Raw genomic sequence first — 17,066 nt, 5'->3', positions numbered from 1 at the left:
CCCGGACTTTCTCGGACCCTTCCGATGTCCAAACATAGTCATCCAATATATCGACCTTTATGTCTCGACCATTTCGAGACTCCTCGTCATGTCCGTGATCATATCCAGGACTCCGAACTACCTTCGGTACATCAAAACACATAAACTCATAATACCAATCGTCACCGAATGTTAAGCGTGCTGACACTACGGGTTCGAGAACTATGTAGACATGACCGAGGCTCATCTCCGGTCAATAACCAATAGCGGAACATGGACGCTCATATTGTTTCCTACATATTCTACGAAGATCTTTCTCGGTCAAAAACGCATAACGACATACGTTGTTCCCTTTGTCATCGGTATGTTACTTGCTCGAGATTCGATCGTCGGTATCTCAATACCTAGTTCAATCTCGTTACCGGCAAGTCTCTTTACTCGTTCTGTAATGCATCATCACGTAACTAACTCATTAGTCACACTGCTTGCAAGTCTTATAGTGATGTGCATTACCGAGAGGGCCCAGAGATACCTCTCCAACAATCGGAGTGACAAATCCTAATCTTAATCTATGCCAACTCAACAGTTACCATCGGAGACACCTGTAGAGCACCTTTATAATCACCCAGTTACGTTGTGATGTTTAGTAGCACACAAAGTGTTCCTCCGGTATTTGGGAGTTGCATAATCTCATAGTCATAGGAACATGTATAAGTCATGAAGAAAGCAATAACAACATACTAAACGATCAAGTGCTAAGCTAACAGAATGGGTCAAGTCAATCACATCATTTTCTAATGATGTGATCCCGTTAATCAAATGACAACTCATGTCTATTGCTAGGAAACTTAACCATCTAAGCTAGTCAAGTAGAGGCATACTAGTGACACTCTATTTGTCTATATTCACACATGTACTAAGTTTTCGGCTAATACAATTCTAGCATGAATAATAAACATTTATCATGATATAAGGAAATATAAATAACAACTTTATTATTGCCTCTAGGGCATATTTCCTTCAGACACTCTTTGAAACCCACTTTCAATATTATTGCAAACACTATTATCAATCTCATATTCATCATGGGGCTTAAATAAAGTTTCAAGATCATAAGAAGAATCACCCCAATCATGATCATTGCAACAAGTAGTAGTCATAGCAAAACTAGCATCCCCAAGCTTAGCGTTTTTCATATTATTAGCACAATTGACATCAAGAGAATTTATAGTAAAATCATTACAATCATGCTTTCTATTCAAGGAGCTATCATGAATCTCTTCATAAATTTCTTCATTACAAATTTCAGATTCACGAATTTCAAGCAAAACCTCATAAAGATAATCTAGTGCAATCAAATCACTAGAAATTGGTTCGTCATAATTGGATCTCTTAAAAATATTAGCAAGGGGATGAGGATCCATAAAATTTTAGCAAGCAAAGATACAAGCAAAAATAAGGCACATGGTAACACAAGATCGAACGGAAGGAGGGCGAAGAAAAGGCAAAGGTTTTCGAAAATCGTTTTAGAAGTGGGGGAGAGGAAAACAAGAGGTGAATGCCAAATAATGTAATGTGAGGGAGAAGAGTTTATGATGGGTACTTGGTATGTCTTGACTTGCCATAGATCTCCCTGGCAATGGCGCCAAAAATCCTTCTTGCTACCTCTTGAGCATGCGTTGGTTTTCCCTTGAAGAGGAAAGGGTGATGCAGCAAAGTAGCGTAAGTATTTCCCTCAGTTTTGAGAACCAATGTATCAATCCAGTAGGAGACAACGCACAAGTCACCTAGTACCTGCACAAACAATCAAGAACCTTGCAACCAACACGATAAAGGGGTTGTCAATTCCTTCACGGTAACTCGCAAAAGTGAGATCTAATAGAGATAGTAAAGTAAATATTTGTGGTATTTTTGTTGTATAGATTGGAAAGTAAAGATTGCAAAATAGTAAACAAGATGCAATGTAAATAAAATAGATGCAATAGAATAGGAAAGAGAACCAGGGGCCATAGGTTTCACTAGTAGCTTCTCTCAAGATAGCATGTATTACAGTGGGTGACCAAATTACTGCCGAGCAATTGATAGAAAAGCGCATAATTATGAAGATATTTAAGGCAATCATGAATATAGGCATCACATCTGTGTTAACTAGACCAAAATGATTCTGCATCTACTACTATTACTCCACACATCGACCGCTATCCAGCATGCATCTAGAGTATTAAGTTCATAAGAACGGAGTAACGCATTAAGCAAGATGACATGATGTAGAGGGATAAACTCAAGCAATATGATATAAACCCCATCTTTTTATCCTCGATGGCAACAATACAATACGTGCCTTGTTGCCCCTACTTTCACTGGGAAAGGACACCGCAAGATTGAACCCAAAGCTAAGCACTTCTCCCATTGCAAGAAAGATCAATCTAGTAGGCCAAACTAAACCGATAATTCAAATAGACTTGCAAAGATATCAAATCATGCATATAAGAATTCAGAGAAGAACCAAATAATATTCATAGATAAACTTGTTCATAAATCCAAAGCTCATCGCATCTCGGCAAACACACCGCAAAAGAGTATTACATCGAATAGATCTCCAAGAACATCAAGGAGAACTTTGTATTGAGAATCAAAGAAAGAAAAGAAGCCATCTAGCTAATAACTATGGACCCGAAGGTCTGTGGTAACTACTCATGCTTCATCGGAGAGGCAATGGTGTTGATGTAGAAGCCCTCCGTGATTGATTCCCCCTCCGGCAGATCGCCAGAAAAGGTCCCAAGATGGGATCTCACTGGTACAGAAGATTGCGGTGGTGGAAAAGTGGTTGCGTGGCTCTCCCTGATGTTTCTAGGGTATAAGAGTATATATAGGTGAAAGAAGTACGTCGGTGGAGCTATGAGGGGCCCATGAGGGTGGGGGCGCGCCTACCCCCCCCCCCCCTGGGCGCGCCCTCCTGCCTCGTGGCCTCCTGATGGAGTTCCAGACTTCAACTCAAAGTCTTCTGGTTTGCTATCAGTCCAAGAAAGATCATCGCGAAGGGTTCATTCCGTTTGGACTCCGTTTGGTATTCCTTTTCTGCAAAACTCTAAAATAGGCAAAAAAATAGAAACTAGCATTGGGCCTCCGGTTAATAGGTTAGTCCCAAAAATAATATAAAAGAGCATATTAAAGCCCATTAAACATCCAAAATAGATAATATAATAGTATGGAACAATCAAAAATTATAGATACGTTGGAGACGTATCATTAAGTAACATCTGATTAGGTATATTAATTCATAATGTCATGCGTTTTCAGATATGTGTTTGCCAATAGAATAGTTACATTTAATTACAAATATGTCATGTGATTTGAATTATATGAATCTTACAAGTAATTCGAGAAGCATGATTTGTTCAGAACCGTTGTAAACTCAAGCTGAAATTGACATTAGTGTGGTTTGTAGCAATGTAACCAGGGACCTAAACTTGCATTGAAATTGACATTAGACAAATTTTTCTTAGGGAAATTTGAAGGACTGTCATGCTATTTAATTTGTTGTGAGTTGCTACTATTTAGTGTGAGCTCCTGCTATTTAATTTTTTGAATGAAAAATTATATCTTTCTTTAGATGGCATTATTCATTAGTTTATTGTATGCCCTAACTAGCCAATAGTGTTATGATAGTCTAATGCTTCTGTTTTAGTTTTTTCTATTATTCGATAGCGGCTAACCATTCAACCAGTAAATTAGTGCTCTGTTATAGTTATTTATAATTGAATTTTATTTTATTTTCAGATTACTCTCCGTTTTAGTAACTAATATATTTTATTTTGTTTTCATATTCTGCGGGGGGCTCTAGAAAGTACCGGAGAGTCGTGAGCGGTAGGGCGACCCACATCAGCAACTCTGCCACGATCGAGTCGTATGGCTCCGTAAGCTCGCTACCGATGAGGACTCGACATCAGATGACGATGTCAGAGGGGCCTTTGAAGAATAGGATCCGCTCGCTACCGAGTCGGCCGACATGGTGGCCTCAGGCGGCTCGGGGTGTATGTAAGTGCATCTAGTGCCACCCCTAGTTGGTTTTGGAGTATTGACGACAAAGTTGGTTGAGGGACTAATGCGTTTGTGAGAATTGCAGGATAACGCAGGTTGTGTCCCTCATTGATTCGGTTTACCTATCGGAGATGACCCCTAAAAATGTATGAAGACATTGAAGACAATGGTGGTATGAGAAGATATCCATATTGAAGACTATGACATGAGAAGACATTGCGTGAAGACTATGGAGCGTGAAGACTGTGTGATTTCGTTGTTTCCTTTTCTTCTTTGTTGAGTCATAGGAACCACCGTACTGTTAAGTGGGGTCCAAGTGAACTAAGTCAAAGTGACTGAAGTGATGCTCAACCCAAATCCTATGTCTTCGAGCGAAGACAATGAGAGCAAATCTTATCCAGAGCCGGATGAGTCAGCTTTCCTTGTAGCCCAAGTAAAGTTGCCGCGTGTGTTTGAAATCTAACCATTGGAACACGTGTCAGTTCCTTAGTGACCCAGGGTTATTTCAGACAAATCAGGTCGGGTTGCCTTGTGGCTATAAATAGCCCACCCCCTACACCATAAATTGGTGGCTGCTCAGAGTTAGTTTACGGCTTTTGTCATTTGAGAGCAACCCACCTCGAAGCATTTGAGAGAGAGAAATCCTTGCGAGGACAAAGCCCAAACACCCAGAGCCAAAGAGTGTTAGGCATCACTGAAGTCTTTCTGTCTGTGTGACCTGAAGACTTATTACACTTGAGGACTGTGTATCCTCCAGCCGGTTAGGCGTCACGTTCTGAGCATCCAAGAGTCATTGTGGATTGCCGGGTGAACGAAGTCTATGAAGGTTTGGAAGTCTACCTTGAAGACTTACCAGAGTGATTGGGCGAGGACTGGGTGTCCTTAGCTCAAGGGGAATAAGGTGAAGACATGGTCTTCTGAGTTGAATCTCAGCCTCCCTAACCAGACTTACAGTTGTCACAGCAACTGGAACTGGTCCAACAAATCATGTGTCTTCAACAAGTGACTGGTTCTATCTCTTCCCTCCTTTACTTTGAGTTTGTCTTCGTGAAGTCGTTGCCTATCTGTCTTATCTGATTGACTTCATTGCTTGACTACTATTGTTGATTGGCTTCATACTATCTTCCATCATGATCCTACTACCTAGCTGCTATTAGTCTTCGTACGTTAACGCTATTGCATACTTGACTAAGGCTTGCTTGTTGTAGTTTATCTTCCGCTGCATATCAATTAGGTCATTTCTATTGTTTGTCTTCGAAACTTCCACGTTTTGAAGACTTTCATAAAAATCGCCTATTCACCCCCCCCCCCCACTAGTCGATAACTAGCACTTTCAATTGGTATCAGAGCAACGTACTCCCTTGTTTTGTGTGATTCGGTTAACCACCTGGAGTTTAGCTATGTCGACTGCAGGGATAATCAAAGTCGCCGCTGCATGCCCCGTGTTCGATGGAACTGAATATCCCTACTGCAAGAATAAGATGCGCATGCATCTTGAAGCCATTGATGTCGACCTCTGGTATGTCGTCAAGGATGGCGTTCCCAAAACTGGTGAAGGTGTCACCCCTACTGATGTCAAGAAGTTCATTCAACTGGACTCGACTACAAAGAACATCATTTGTGGTCATCTGACAAAAGGACAGTATGGCCGTGTGACTGCTCTGGAAACGTCAAAGCTAGTCTGGGACTGGCTGTCCAAGGTCAATGAAGGCGTCTCTACACAGAGAGACCAGAGGATCATGTTCTTCGCAATCTCTTCAACCGCTTCAAGAGAAACGAGAATGAAAATGTCCAGCTCACGTTTGATCGCCTCACTGACATCACAAATGAGCTTCAGGCTCTCGGCGCCACTGAGATCACCAAGCATGAAATCGTCAAGACGCTGCTGAGATCCCTTGACAGCTCCTTTGACACCCTTGCCCTCATGATACAAGAACGTCCTAACTTCAAGACACTCGATCCGTCTGATATACTTGAGAGGCTCAATACACATGAGTTCCAGCTTTCTGAGAAAAGAGATATCTATGGCCCCAACTATGGCCGAACTCGTGCTTTGAAGGCAAAAGTTGTTTCCTCATCTGAAGAAGAAGAATCTGACTGCGGTTTTGATGATCCTGAAGACATTGGAAGGGAGCTTGCTATGCTTGTGAAGAAGTTCCATAAATTCACCAAGAAGAAGGGCTTCAGAAAGTCTTCACGATCCAGTTCAAGAAATGATGAAGCTTCCACTCAAGACAACAACAAGAGAACATGTCACAAGTGTAAGAAGCCTGGGCACTACATCTCTGAGTGTCCTCAGTGGGACAACGAGAAGAAGAAGAAGAAGAAGAAGAGCAAGGAATATGACTCTGATGACAAGAAGAAGAAGAAATCATCAAAGTCTTCTTCCAAGTCCACATCAAAGTCTTCATCTCATAAGAAGAGCTCATCTGGCAAGGCTCGTGCCTTTGTTGGCAAGGAAATGGATTCAGAGGAGGAGTCTGCTTCTGAGGAAGCGGAGGTGGAATCTGGAGAGGAGTCCGACCCTGGCGTTGCAAGTCTGGCTCTAGCCACAGCCTATGTTGCCAAGTCCATCTTCAACACTGAAGGCAATGACTTCCACACCAACGCTGAAGCTGATCACATGGACGATCCTGCTCCCACCTACTGCTTCATGGCACGTGGTGCCAAGGTAAAATCACGCGATGCTTACTTTCAAACATCAAGTGAAGATGACTCCGATTGTGAATCCAAACCCAGCTACAAAACACTTGCTAAAATTGCTACTGAACAACAAAGGGCTATGGAACATACTCAAAAACTATTAGACAAAAGCGATGACCTGTTGGATGCGGAAATGACACGTTCACAGTCCTTAGTAGAAGACATACAAAATCTTCATGCTAAGTACCAAGAACATGAAAGTCTTCATGAGATGCTCTCAACCACATATGAAAAGCTCTCCTATGATTATCTTCAAAGGAAGCAAGAGCTTGAGAAATTGAAAGCGACTCATGAAGATCTTCAAAAAGAGAATGAGTCACTTCGCGCTCAATAGATCAGTCCCGCTCAGGATGGATTTGAACCACCATGTCTAAAATGCATTGAGCGTGATAATGCTACATCTGTTGCTGAATGTTCCACTGCTCTGATGTTTCATTGTCTTCCACTACTGATGTGGTTACTAACCCCTCTGCGGAGGATACCACTACTGTTGCTGATGAAAATGCTAGGTTGAAGACATTGCTTGAAACAGGGATGTATAAAAGTCTGAAAGGGCATCAGACACTTTGTGATGTCCTCAAAAAGCAGATTCTGAACCGAAACCCTAGGAAAGAGGGTGTTGGGTTCGAGAGGAAAATGAATGCTGATGGTTCCTACTGGAAGCCTGAGCAGTATCCCAAAACCACATGGGTTGCTGCAAAGGAACCTTCAGTGGATCCATCCACTTTATCTGGATTTACCTGTGCTAATCCTATTATCATTGATGAATCCTTTGATGCAAACTATAAACTGTTCAAAAATCAGAATGGTGAAGTGTTTGCCAGGTATATTGGTACTAACTGCAAGAATGGACCTCCTATGAAGAAGATCTGGGTTCCCAAAAGCTGCCTTGAGAATCTTCAAGTGAATGTCATCATGACACCACCAGGGAAGAAGACAAACCCTAGACCTAAGGCATCATATGGTCCAACGGCTTCATACGAACACAGGACTCACTTGAGTCACCCTAACGCCAATGTTTTGCAAGGAAATCATACTCAGACTCATGAATATGAGCATGTGTCTTCAAACCGCTATGTTCATAGAACTAAGAACTTTTTTGCTTATTCACATGAGTATCATTCATCTCCTGCAAGGCTATTTGCTAGGGCTTCAATGCCGAAATTCTCAGATGCTGCACTTAGACTCATTGCTTCTAAGCCACCCCTGAAAATGTGGGTGGTGAAGAAGAATTGACTCTCTTTTGCAGAATGTGGTCTCCAACTAGCAATCAAAGGCGTCCGATATAATTGCTGGGGACCTAAAACACAAAGGGATGCATGATAAAATGACTTACTATGTATTCCACATATGAATCGCTCACCTGTCATACTGTGTGCTAACTTTCATCTATGTTGTGATAATCCAAGTGTGCATCAACTGCTTATGCTTCACAACATACATTGTGAAGCCTATCCTCCTAACTGCACTGTAGGGCATGTCACCAAAAGCTTCAGAATGGACTATTGACAGCGGATGCACTAATCATATGACTGGTGATCGAAGTCTTCTCATGGACTCAACCTTACGTCCATCCGACAAGAGTCAAATCACATTTGCTGACACTGGTAAAGGCAAGGTATTGGGTCTAGGTAGAGTTGCAATCTCAAAGGATCAACACATGGATAAAGTGATGATTGTTGAATCCCTTGGATTAAACTTAATGTCTGTCTCAATGCTTTGTGACTTAAACATGATTGTGATATTTGGAAAATATCGTTGCCTTGTACTAATGAAATTTGACAAGTCTCTAGTCTTTGAAGGGTATAGGAAAGGTGATCTATACATGGTAGATTTCTTAGCAGGTCCACAGCTTGCCGTATGTCTTCTTGCAAAAGCTTCAGAATGATGGCTTTGGCATCGAAGGCTGGGGCATGCTGGCATGAGGAACTTACACACTCTCGTCAAGAAAAAGCATGTCATAGGCATCGAAGGTGTCAAGTTCAAGAAAGATCATTTGTGTGGTGCTTGCGAAGCTGGGAAGATGACGAGGGCCAAGCACCCCTCGAAGACAATCATGACGACATCTCAACCCTTTGAGCTGTTGCACATGGACTTATTTGGTCCTACTCACTACTCCACCCTCACAACAACGGCGTGTCTCTATGGCTTCGTCATTGTTGATGACTACTCAAGATACACATGGGTGCACATAATTCTCTACAAGACTGAAGTACAAGATGTCTTCAGACGATTCGCCAATCAAGCAATGAACAATTATGGCGTCAAGATCAAGCATATCAGAAGTGATAACGGCACTGAATTCAAGAACACCGGCCTTGATCTTTATCTGGATACAATGGGAATCACTCATGAGTTCTCTGCTCCTTACACACCTTAGCAAAATGGCATTGTTGAGCGCAAGAATAGAACCCTCATTGAGATGGCTCGAACAATGTTCGACGAGTACAAGACACCAAGAAAGTTCTGGCCTGAAGCTGTTGATACTGCATGTCACATCATCAATCGTGTGTACATCCACAAGCTTCTGGGCAAAACATCCTATGAGCTCCTTACTGGCAAGAAGCCAAATGTCAGCTACTTCATAGTCTTTGGTGCTAGGTGCTGGATCAAGGATCCCCATCACAAGTCAAAATTTGAACCCAAAGCTCACGAAGGCTTCATGCTTGGCTATGGAAAGGATTCGCACTCCTACAGAGTCTTCAACCTCTTCCACTACAAAATCGTTGAAACAGTGGATGTGCGATTTGATGAAACTAATGGTTCATAATGAGAGCTCCTGCCAAGCACACTAGATGAAGCTCCTTCCAGTGAATCTATCAAGCTGATGGGAACTGGTGAAATCATGCCCTCTGAAGCACAGCCTGAAGAGGAACTTATCATTTCTGCACCAAACCAACCTGAAGACAATGCTCAGACCGAAGACAATCCTCCCAATGATGACAATGATCAGCATGAGCAAGGGCTTTGTCCAGTTCATCCTCGTGTTGCAAATGAAGTACAAATTGAGAAGATAATTGATAGCATCAATGCGCCTGGTCCGCTTACTCGCTCAAGAGCAACACAGTTAGCAAACTTCTGTGGGCACTTTTCATTTGTGTCAATATCAGAACCCAAGAAAGTTGCTGAAGCTTTTATGGAACCTGAATGGATTGAAGCCATGCAAGAAGAACTTCAACAGTTCAAGCTGAATAATGTTTGGGAACTTGCCAAGCGACCTGACCCTCGCAAGCATAACATTATTGGAACGAAATGGACATATCGAAACAAGCAAGATGAGCATGGTCAAGTCATCAGAAACAAAGCACGTCTTGTGGCTCAAGGATATACTCAAGTTGAAGGAATTGACTTCGATGAAACATTTGCTCCTGTTGCTAGGCTTGAAGCTATTCGCATACTGCTAGCCTATGCTAATCATCACAACATCTTGCTATATCAAATGGACGTGAAGAGTGCATTTCTCAATGGCAATATTGATGAAGAAGTATATGTCGCTCAACCACCTGGCTTTGAAGATCCAAAACATCCTGATATGGTGTACAAGCTAAACAAAGCACTGTATGGCCTCAAACAAGCTCCTCGTGCATGGTATGATACGATCAAAGACTTCCTGAAGAGCAAAGGCTTCAAACCAGGATCCCTCGATCCCACACTCTTCACGAAGACATATGATGGCGAACTGTTTGTGTGCCTAATATATGTGGATGACATTATCTTCGGCTGCACCAACCAAAAGTATAGTGATGAGTTTGGATACATGATGCAAGAGCAATATCAGATGTCCATGATGGGAGAACTGAAGTTCTTCCTTGGTCTTCAAATTCGTCAGCAAAGCAATGGCATCTTCATATCTCAAGAAAAATACCTCAAAGATTGTCTGAAGAAGTTTGGAATGGAAGACTGCAAAGGTTATACGACGCCAATGCTAGCCAAACACCACCTTGGTCCCGACGACAATGGTAAAGAGTTCAATCAAAAGGTATACCGCTCCATGATTGGTTCTTTACTTTATCTATGTGCATCTAGGCCAGATATTATGCTTAGTGTTTGCATGTGTCCTCGATTCCAAGCGGCACCAAAGGAATCACATCACTTAGCTGTGAAGCGAATTCTTCGATATTTTGCTTACACCCCAACACTCGGATTATGGTATCCCAAGGGCTCAAAATTTGATTTGGTTGGATTCTCGGATGCTGATTATGCTGGTGACAAGGTGGATCGCAAGTCAACATCAGGAACATGTCACTTTCTGGGACGATCACTTGTTGTTGGTCTTCAAAGAAGCAGAATTGTGTATCTCTCTCAACTGCTGAATTTGAATACATTGATGCTGGATCCTGTTGTGCTCAGCTTCTATGGATGAAGCAAACTCTCAAGGACTATGGCATCAACCTGAAACAAGTACCTCTCTTCTGCGACAACAAGAGTGCCATCAAAATAGCCAACAATCCAGTCCAACACTCGAAGACAAAGCACATTGAAATACGTCATCACTTTCTCAGAGATCATGTCATGAAGAAAGATATCGATATCATTCACGTCAACACTGAAGAGCAACTTGCACATATCTTCACAAAGCCCTTGGATGAGAAAAGGTTTTGCAAGTTACTGTGTGAGCTAAATATCTTGGAATCCTCTAGTGTCCTGTGATCAGGCACACATCCTAACACTTATGCATGTTGATGACTTAGATGTGCAACACACAAAGTAATGTATATCTTCAGTCAATGAAGATTTACATTCTGAGTGTGAATACATTAACGTGGAATTTGACTTCGGAGCGCCACGATAATTGTGCGCCGTGTCTGGGTCTAATACTTCCTATACGGTGGGTAATGCCACCACCAAATTTCTCTATTTGAAGTGTTTCACTCATGGCGTTACTTTTGCAAAGACTTCGCATTTGGTTTGTCTTCAGTTTCAACTTATCTTCATGATTTTCTGCGCTATGATGATTTGATTGCATATATATATACTAGTGTTTTGTCCTCTATAGCATTCACTTATAGCTATGTCTTCAAGTTGAATCTTTTGAACTAAGTGAATGTGATCGGACCCCAACCTCTCTATGCTTTCTATCTCAAACTCTATCTATCCAAATCATATGCATTCTATTGAAACTGTCGAATGTCTTCTCTGCTTCCTAGTCAGCAGAAGACACAGAGACAAACATCAAGTCCTATTTAAATGATTCATCTTTATTGTCGATATCCGGAGAAGCCGGAACAACTCTCCGACATGCCTGGCGGGCGTGGGAACGTGGGACAACTCTGAGTATGTTGCATGCTTACCACGTGTCCCACGGATGTGAACAGATAGGGGCACCTTTGTAATTGCGTAGTGCTGCACACCTACTTATAAATACGTGTCCCCTGCGGTCAAGAAAACCTTCTTCCACCTCTCCACCTCGTCAAAACCCTAGCGCCACCGCTAGCTCTCGACGACGTCAGCGACGAAGCGCTTAGCTGCCGCGACTTCTCCGACGCCGTCCTCACGCTGGCCGCGGACATCGTCCTCTCCGTCGTTGCCGTAGGTGTCCTCCGTCGCCAAGTTAGGGCACGGTGGGCTGAACTACTTGGTCTCCTATTCATCCCATCTAGAAGTTCTTCGTGCGGTAATTATAACTCTATTTTTACCACCTTTTTGATCTTCATAGATTCATCCTATCTACCAAAAGTGGTTTCTACCTACTCAATGTTAGATCTATTCTGTCTGCATCTCATAATGCCTAGTCTATTCACTTAGATTTCCTATCTAGTTTGATTCCTCACGTGTACTTATTCACGGATTGGTACAAATCTGGAACCAACTCACCTCATATAAGTGAATGTCTTCGCATCATGAGGTCAATGTCTTCAAACTGATTTATCTTCCAAATCTTCTGAGAATGCATATGACCTCTTCCCCTTCCCTCGCATCTCTAATGCTGTCACAGGTACATGTCCGTGGGAGAATCCCTTGGTTCTCATAGTCTGCATTCATTTGCAGAATACTTACAGCATCATATCAATTCTCCTGAATCCAGTTCCTGCTTGACCAGCAAGAGAAAGTCTCTGAAGCCTTTGAACATATTGAAGCCATTCAGTTTGAAGCTCATGGCTGCAGAAAAATCAGCAAGGAAGGGTGGCAGATAGCGCCGAGAAGGAACATCCAAAGATCTGCCTGATGACCTAGCAGAGCTCTACAAGACAGATCCTGAAGAGACATATCATCAGCGCAAGACACGAATCCAATGGATTCGACGCTATTGGGCTGAAGAGTGGTTCAAGTACAAGTTTGTAACCAAGGAATATGCAGAGAAGAATGCAATCAAGAGTCCTTGGGGCGATATTCTCTATCAAGGTCTTCAACCCAAGAACAGAGCTGAAGCTACTGCACAAGATTTCTATCCTTGCATGGTCCATGGACCACAGCCTGAAGAAGCTGACCCATCATCATTGCTCTGGTGTCATGACGACAATCTCTTCAAGCGCAACTTCCAGTTTGCTAAGGCTTTGGCAAAGGAAAACAACAAGTCACGGGGATTAGACTTCAATCCTAGTCCCTCTGCTCCCCGTGATGATGGCACACGTGAAGCTGAAGAAAATAGAATTGGCCCCTTTGCAAACCTTGATGGCCTCATCTCCTACATCTTGGTACAAGGCGCCAAAGTGGACCATTCTGACAATGAGGCTGATTCTGATGAAGCCCTAGCTCCTCCTCCAAGGCCGCAGAAGCCAAAGAAGATTAAGGCTTTATCACCAGCTGCACCTCCAAAAGCTTCTCGTGTGAAGCCACTGGCCACTGCACATCCTGAAGCCAGTGTGCAGTCTGAAGATCAATCCCGCATCTCCAAGAAGATGGAGAAGAAAAAGCAACTTGTCAGGCATACTGATCAAGCCTCGACTCCTGCCGCCATTCTGCGTGAAGAACCCATTGATCTATGAAGTGATGAAGATCTTGCTGATGATGCCCTTGAGCAACTGATAAAGAGCAAGGAAGAAGCAGAAATCTTCAACAACTTGCCTCTCTTTGATGTGGCCATCATCCATAACTTCATTGATGAGTGGTTCGATACCCCCAATCTAAGCTTTTAAGATTTGCAGCTTCCCATTGGCCTCAGCGTCTCTTTCAATGGCGCCATTGCTTCTGAGTTGGCTCTTGCTCAGTGCATCGTTGAGCTAAAGAACAAAATTGATTATGAGAAGGCTCAATTCAAGAAGCATGTGGCGAAGCTCAGTGTTCAAGACGTCAGAAACTTCAAGATCATGCTGCATGAGCTTAAAGAAGCTTTTCTGAAGAAGCGCCAAGAAGCTCAAGGCTCTCGTGAGTGCATGAAGAGATTGGCTGATAAGTGTGTGCTTGCCTACAATGAGGCTGAGAAGCGCAAGTCACTTGGCCGTCCTGGCATTGACCCCAGGATGGCTGCAAAGAAAAGGAAGAAGCTTCCTGCTGACCAGCCTGCACCTTCAAGCCAAGAAGCCCCTCACATTATCTTCCCAAGCAGCATGACTGGCTCGAAGCCAAAGGTCACCACAACCGCTTCAGAACAGAAGAAGACGAGGGCTGCCGAGGCTGAAGCCAGAAAGAGGAAGAATACTAAAGCCTCTGATGTCGCTCCCTCCAAGAAGAAGCGCAAGACCAAGAAGAATCGGGATGCTCCCACAGATCCCCTTGTTGTTCAACCCATCTCAGTGGTTCGTCCTGCATCCACTACCCAAGAAATTCGCATGACTGTTCATGAGCTTGCTTCCACAGAGGCTCATGAAGCTGAAGATATACCAGCAGCTGAACCCACCGCTGCTGAAGACATTGGTCATGATGACAATGTGACGATGATGAAGTTCTTCCTCAAATTGAATATAATGTAGTATCATCGCCTGTTCTTACGAACAGCGAAATCATCAGCATTGGTCGTCCTCTGACGCCAATTGCTCAGGATGCTTCATGGGCTGATCGCCCTCAAGAACAAGACTCCCCCAGTACTCCCCAACAACAACAACAAACCACACCATCCGTACAAGTTGAAGAGGATGAGGACCTGCCCATTCCATCTCCAAAGGCGTCGCCTGTACTACAAAGGCTTCACAAAGGACCAAGGCCTCAAGTCCCTCTTCCGAGCGTTCCAGAAGGAGAAGTGCATCATCAACCTGTTGCACGTAAAGTGTTTTCAGAAGCCACTCCTGCTGTGAATGTCTCCGTGTTTGAAGCCCCAGCTGCTGAAGACAATCCGGCTGCATTAGCCGATGAAGAACGTCAAGAAGAACATGTCCATACTCCCCCCATTCCTGAAGAAACTGTTCATGAAGTGAACATGTCTGTGCCTGACCCTCTAGCTCAGCAAGTGGAGGTTGAAAATCCTGAAGCTGCCACAACCAACGCAAGTGAAGCTCATGACGTTGTCATGACTGACGCTAATGTGGAGCTTGAACCAACCAGTGTGCCTGAAGCTAATGAGGCCACTGCACCTGAAGCTAATGAGGCAACTGCTCCTGACGCACCTGTTGTGCAGCCTGAAGCCTCAGCTACTGTCACTGCTCCTGTTCCGCCACCAAGGCCCTATACAATCGAGCAAGCATACAACCATGGCGAGCTAATCACAGTAAGATGGCCCGTTCTGGTCCCTCCGCCTATTGTCTCTGATCCTCAATTTGACTATCACATTGAGCATAGGCCTCAGGTCTAGAAGCCCAAGCCAAGACTGCCAAGGTTTCCTGGTACTGCCACATCTGTCGGGTCCTTCAATGCAAATGGCTTCAAAAGCCACAACACATTCTTTGACAGCTCAAAGAACCCCTACACGAAGCCAAGAATATCATCAGATCGGTTCTGGAGTCATCAGCAGCGAAGCTATTACTCCTGTGTTCTGTATGATCAAGGGCGCATCTTCCCTCATATGCGCCTCGACACTGAAGCCATTGCTGGACTACCGTGTTTAGAAGAAGCACTTGATTGCTTTCGTGATGCTGGTCTGCTCAACTTTGTGACAGACAAAGAACACTGGAATGAAGAGCTATTGCTTCAATTCTATGCTACTCTACACATTCGCGGTTATAACAGAGATACGAAGACATGGGTTCTCGAGTGGATGACAGGAAATGTTCATCATGAAGTCAAAGCTCTCGACATCATTGAGCTTACAGGCCTATCCACTCCCGGAGAACTCTATGAACCTAGTTGTCAAAATCACCGCAATGCTCTGGAAAGCATCTTCCATAAGCCTAAACCCAATATGAGTGATGTTGAGCATGATGAAGCCTTTGCCACGTGATGCTGAATATCCAAAGGAGTTCTTTGTTGATGACCTTGAGTATCTGCCACGCACCATATATCACATCATCAGGCGGACTCTATGGCCTATCAAAGGACATTCATCAGCTGCAAAACTCGAAGGAGCCATGAAGACATTGGTCTTCTACATTCTCCATGGCATCAGCTTCAATGCGCAAGATTTCTTCATCAGGCAACTTGCTACTTCTAGATCTGATCTGTTTGGTCTGAAGTTTTATGCTCCATGGGTCATGCGCCTCATCAAGCGACACTCATCTATCAACTATCAACCATCTGCTCGCAATCATGTGATCTTCCTACCAGAGGTTGATATGTTAGTTGAAGCCATATATTCTGACCCTGCCAAGAAGCCTCTTTGTCTTCAGAACGCCGAGCACCAAATCTTCACTCAACCCATTGAAGGTGTTCAAGAAGCAACTCGAATCTATCCATTGGCTGGAAACACTCGTCTGCCTCATCGAGCACCTACTGAAGCCACTGAAAGCACCATTGCTCAAAGGCCTCGGAAGCGTTCTCGCGTTCTCAATGACTGAGAACTTCTTGTGGCCCTTCATCAGAAACAGGATAAACATCACTTTTGGCTCAAAAGTCAAATGCAAAGCCTCTTGGTGGATGTAAATCGCATTCGAAACCTTGCCACCAAGAATGCCTTTGTTGCTCATGAAACTTGCCGGCGATCATGGAAGAGCTTGACCCTGCTTAGTGTTGAAGCAGATCTTCAAGATGATGGCTTCACTGAAAGATTCAAGTTTGACTCCACTCCTCCACGGAATGTTGTCCTACGAAGAACTCCATCTCTTGAAGACTCTGAATATTCTTCCTCCACGGCAACTGTCAATGCCAGGGTGATCAATGACGAAGATGATGCTACTTCACCACCTCCTACAACTGCACGCATCGACACTACACCAAGTTCGTCTGCACCGCCAACCAACGATGATAACCCTGCTGCTTCACCTACTCATGCGGACGAGTAGATGCTCTATGTCTTCAAACCTTTTTGGTCCTTACTGACAAAAGGGGGAGAAGCGTATGAGTTGACAGTCTTCAAGCGGGTTCATATGGGCGGTTGC

Source organism: Triticum dicoccoides, chromosome 1B, assembly GCF_002162155.2.
Source record: "Triticum dicoccoides isolate Atlit2015 ecotype Zavitan chromosome 1B, WEW_v2.0, whole genome shotgun sequence".
Lineage (NCBI taxonomy): Eukaryota > Viridiplantae > Streptophyta > Magnoliopsida > Poales > Poaceae > Triticum > Triticum dicoccoides.
The sequence above is the reverse complement of the archived record's forward strand: the minus strand, read 5'-3'. Positions refer to the sequence as shown.